The sequence below is a fragment of the Mus caroli genome, unplaced genomic scaffold (assembly GCF_978045245.1).
Source record: "Mus caroli unplaced genomic scaffold, Mus_caroli_1 scaffold_15, whole genome shotgun sequence".
NCBI lineage: Eukaryota > Metazoa > Chordata > Mammalia > Rodentia > Muridae > Mus > Mus caroli.
In genome coordinates this window covers 82,495,562-82,500,849 of record NW_028227270.1, presented here as the reverse complement: position 1 = coordinate 82,500,849, position 5,288 = coordinate 82,495,562, and the positions used below count along the sequence as shown (strand labels likewise).

The 5,288-nt window shown below is 43.7% G+C and overlaps 1 pseudogene; it reads right to left on the bottom strand.

The window, feature by feature from the left end:
* Positions 1–655: 655 nt before the first annotated feature.
* Positions 656–1,134, bottom strand: LOC110308499 (DNA polymerase epsilon subunit 3 pseudogene; annotated as a pseudogene).
* Positions 1,135–5,288: the final 4,154 nt, after the last annotated feature.

Here is a 5,288-nt window from a genome sequence, read left to right as displayed (position 1 = left end):
TGCCTGAAGCTGATTCTTTGGTTCCACTCTAAGATTAAGATTTCTGCCTGAACTTATTTTCCTGTTCTATCCTAAAGTTAGATTCCCGCCTGAACTTACTTCCTTGTCATGCCTAATGTTAGATTCCTGCCAAGCGGCCCCTAAAGCTCTCCACAGAAGCCTTTGGCAATGCTCCCACACAAGACACATTCACCCTTCTGGACTGAGTGCTTGGAATTGAACCCATGGTACTCAGGGATGAGTCAAAATGATGAGTCAAAATCAGTCCACCTTGTATTGCCCAAATCCACTGAGGATACCTTCTTATGCCTCTGGTCTATAAACTTCTAATGACACCCATGGTCTCTATGACTCTGGTCTGTAAACTAAGGACACACAGGGCATCCTGTTTGCCATTCAGTCATCAGCAACTGGCCCTGGTTGGGAGCAGAGTGAGCACCAGATAAGTATATTTGTTGAATGAACAAATAGACACGCAAAGACCCAGGACGATGATAAGTGGATAAAGAGGTAAGCTGTGCAGATGCTTTTGAGCCTTGGTGTTTTTGGTTTTTTGCTCTTGATTTCTCTTCTTTCTGGTCAGTTTTTATTTTGATCTCAGGCACAGATGTCTAAGTCGGATCTGCCTTGCCGGGAGAGGCTTCACAAACACATCTCAGTCCTTTCCACTGTGCCACAGTGTAACCACTCTCTCCATTCCGTTGTTCACTTCCTCCTCCTTGCTCTGTTCTTCCTCTTTCAGTCTTTCTTCATCCTCCTCCTCCATGCCTTTGTCCTGCTCTTCGGAATCTGCTTTTTTCCCTTTGTTCTTCTTCATTTGCTCCGAAGCTCCCTCTTGCCTTTCTCCTTCTGCCTGTATGTTTCTAGAGCTTCTTTCAATGGTGTTGTGAACGGCTGGAACGCCATCTCTTCCATGGCTGACAGCATGCCACTGGCATAGAGAATCTTGCGCTTCCCTTTCATTGCAAAGTTTTTCCCACACAGGATATGGCATACAGAAACAGGACCCTGGCGGCACACAGGAAATGGCGCCTCGGGCCTCCTTGGAGATGTTGCCGCCATCCGGGATGCCTCCTTGATGATCCTGGTAATGATGGCGCTGGGCAGATTTAGGTCCTCAGGCCTCTCTGCCATTGCCTTCACTGGGGCCCGAGCCTCTTCCATCTCAGGTCTCGTTTTCAGACAGTTCTCAAGTCTTGTCTTTGAGGAAACACCATAAGCCAAAAAGTACAGCATCTCTTTTTGGGGGGTAGAGCATTGCAAATAAAAGTGTCTCAGAGGGCTGGCGAGATGGTTCAGTTGGTAAGAGCATCCGACTGCTCTTCCAAAGGTCCGAAGTTCAAATCCCAACAACCACATGGTGGCTCACAACCATCCGTAACGAGATCTGACTCCCTCTTCTGGAGTGTTTGAAGACAGCTACAGTGTACTTACATATAATAAAAATAAATAAATCTAAAAAAAAAAAAGTGTCTCAGAAAACTACAAGCCAGGAGTTGGTGACCAGTTTACCAAAAGATTCCTTCCACAGATCCCCAACTTAGTCATGCATGGATCACCCAAACCACATATGAACTCAGAGATGGCCATGTATCCTCTTATTTCAATCATCATGGATGGTCCTCTTCCTCCTCCTCCTCGTTATCATTGGGTTACCAAACATTCATTGATCATTGCAGTCTGTTGAATTCTATTCTAAACTTTTTATTGGTATCAATACATTAATTCTCAGAACAGCCCTTGAAGCAAATCCCTTCCTTCCTTCCTTCCTTCCTCTCTTTCTTTCTTTTGGAGAGAAAGGTTTTCTTTGTGTAGTCTTGGCTATCTTGAAACTGTGTAGACCAGGCTGGCCTTGATCTCCTGCCTCTGCCTCTGCCTCCCAATTGCTGAGATTAAAGGCATCTTAAAGGATACCTACCATCACCACCTGGCAGAAAATCCCATTATTATTTCCATTTACAGAAGAGGAGAGAGGCACTCGAAGAAGGGTGAGGAAAGTGGTTTTCAGGTTGCCACACAGAGAGTAGTCCCTTAGAGAAATGAAAGATTTTCTAGGTTACAAGGCCTGCAAGATGGCTCGATGCATAAAGGGGATGACCTCACGAGCTTGGTGACCTGAGTTTGATACCTATTACCTATGTCAAGGTGGGTGGAAAGAACAAACCCTCTCTGCCCTTGAATACTGAGATTGCAGGTGTATGCCACAAGACCTGATTGATTTAGGCCCCACCTCTTAAAACTTATACTGTCTCCAAGCTGTATCAGTCTTTAATACACGGACACTTTTTGTGGGGCACTACCCATGTTTAAACCACAGCAAGGCCCAAAGTGGTCCTTAGTCCTATGGAAACTGGCTTGCAGTACAGTACATTCATTTTTTTTGCCCTCCACTTGGCCAGCTTAGTTACAGCCGGATGCCTGTGTCTCAGAATAACTGAGGCTGGGAATGGGACTTTTTAATTAAAGAAGGTAATGCTAACTGGAATCAGAAAGGCAGGTTTGTGTACCCGTGTAACTGCTTGAAATTCCACAGACAACCTGCCTGCCCACGTCTTAGAGCTGCTTCTGCTTTGAAATCTGGCAACTGAAACTCGTGTCTCTAAACTTTGTTTGATTTCCCATCAAGCATCCTGCAAATCGAGGGGCATTTTTCAAATTCCCATAAAGTTTGTGAACAAGAATCTCTGAGGAGGTTTCGCCACCTCGGCTCCTGATTTGTGTGATCCCCATAGCTGGGAGCTCTTGCCAGGCTCTCTGGTGTTAAATTAATAACAACCGATGTGGAGCTGACAGGTGGGTGAAGATGGAGAGTGTCATGATATTAAAAAATTCTCAATCTATTATGTAGCTTGGTGTGCGATGCTTTGTCAGATTTTGCCTGTAGGTATCTTAATTTTGCTTAAACAGTTTGCTCACGTCTTTTAAACCCAGAGGATGGAAACATAGCCCTTAGCACCCGTCTAGCAGACTCCGCAGCATATGCTGGTGTGATACAGAAAAGACCAGACTCTGAAACTTATTTAGAATTATTTGAAAAGGTGCTAGATAAAATTAAAAAGCTAAAAATACTTTCATGAAATTAAGGCCTGTTCTCCTTCTCTGTTGTAGTTACACGGGGGTATATTTGGGGTCCAGACAAACATTATGTTCTTGAAAACAGCGAGGCCTGTTTTTAAAACTCCCATGCTCCTTTGCATTGGAAGTATTTGGGCAACTGCAACTCACCCACCAAAGATTTCTTGGAAATGATTCTTAGCGAGGATGCAAAATACTGGGAGGATGTTTGACAAATCTTAAACTCTGCACATGATCTGTTTTGTACATTAAATGGCAACGTAACAGTTCTTTGAAAATATTTACTATGGAAACTTTTACATATATGAACATACATATATATTATGTTGCTATTATATACATACATATATCATACATACATACATACATACATGCATACATACATAGCAAAGTAGAGGCAATAACACAAGAAAGTCCCATGAAGAATTAGACTGTTGCAGCTCTTATACATTTTATTTTTTAAAGTAAAATCCCAGACGATTTCTGTTTATCAAAAGGTCTGAGCACACAGGCAAGCTTTAGTATCAGGTACAAGAAGGTGGAACCATTCCCCAGACTCAGATTCCTAGAGTGTAAGAGAAGAAATAGAAATCCAGAGAGTGCTATGAATAAAATCTGATTTAGAAACTTCTCGGTTGGATAATGTCAGAACACCTCACAATTCAATTTTATAAGCAACGTTACAGTTATCCCACCTTGAGTGGCTCTGATGCTAAAGCACCAGTTTCTTAATAGAAACTATAGGGGGATTCGATTTGTTTCTTACTTAACTGTCTTCTTGGTCACCAGTTTTCTCATGCATCCTCCTAGCTTCACTGAGGACAATCCCGTGTTTCTCCCTTGCCCGTTGTCTAGAAGTGTGGCATGCATTTCCTCACTCCTTTTCCCTCCTTAACTCCCTGTGGAAGTGAGATGGTGGGCGGGTGCCTCTTCCCTGTTCTCTTCTCTTCATTTGCTTTTCTATGTCATTAGACTTTCCCAATGGGCGAGACAATTGAGAAGCAAAAACAAAGAAGCCTTCAAATTAGACTCTGTTTCAAGGATCAATCCCCACTCTGAATGTGGGAATTGTTCCCACTTCTCATCTCCTTCCTTCTCACGGGTTTGCAGAGGTTCACAAAGGTGTGCTTCTTACCTCTGATGTCTGAGATGTGTTCTCCCCTGGCCATCCATCCCAGAGCCCCATGAATCATCACTGGGTTGCTCTCTTGCCACTTGGGTATTTCCCAAGTCTAAATTCTCCAGTCTAGTGTATCACTCTGGGAGAGGGTCACCGCACCAATGCCAACACCGCTTTAGGCTGCTAACATGGTTGCAGGGTTTAAGGAAGACATGAATATCCTAAGTGCAGCCGCTCTCCTTCCTCCGTTGTCTTCAGTTTTGTTCAATGAGTAACTGGAAAGGCAAACACAGATATTCGATTTCTGAAGACAAACATCAATTCTTGGTTCATGGTTATAGAGTTCAACTGGAGAGTCAGAAGTTTGAAGCCAGCAAGCCTGGCTCTGTCTGCAGGTGCGCTTCTTATTTAGCATGATATGGGCCTAGACAGTATACATTTTTTGAATTCACTGTCAGCTCAGGGATGCAACATGAAAACACAGATTAGGTTTCCTGGAGGGAATTGTCCATTTCTGCTTGGGCCAAGAAGAGAGTTGGACACCTCCATCTTCCCTGGAAGAGAGACTATCCTTTTCCCGGCCCAGCAATCCCTGCTGCTTCTCTCTACCATCCCCATGGCTAAGACAGGGGATTGACTGCCATGTTTCATCCCAGCTAGCCCATAGTTTCTATTTCTTACATGACCTCTGAAGGGACCTAAATTTGTGGCCCCAGATAAAAGTCCATAGTGGGACCTAGTACTTTCCCAAATGCCCATTAACATCTCTGCACTAGCCTTTGTTTATTATACAGAGAAGCACTAACCCATTTCATGTCTACACCCCATCTTCATCTCACCAAGTCTTTCAAAGATATTTTAAGAGGCTCCTTACAGACCTCAGATGTCTGGATGACTCATCCATCTCTGTCCATCCCGAAATGAGCGAGATTTGAAGTGGCTTCTTAAATTTCTTAGCTAAGGCAATTTCTGATCTCCATATCTGGAAGTGACAGTCAGGGAAGCGAACAGAGAAAAGGGAGTGACTTCATTTCTCAGTGCTATAACTCCAAGACTTATCTGTTAACTTTCCTCTTTGAGCGAGTGGCTTCTG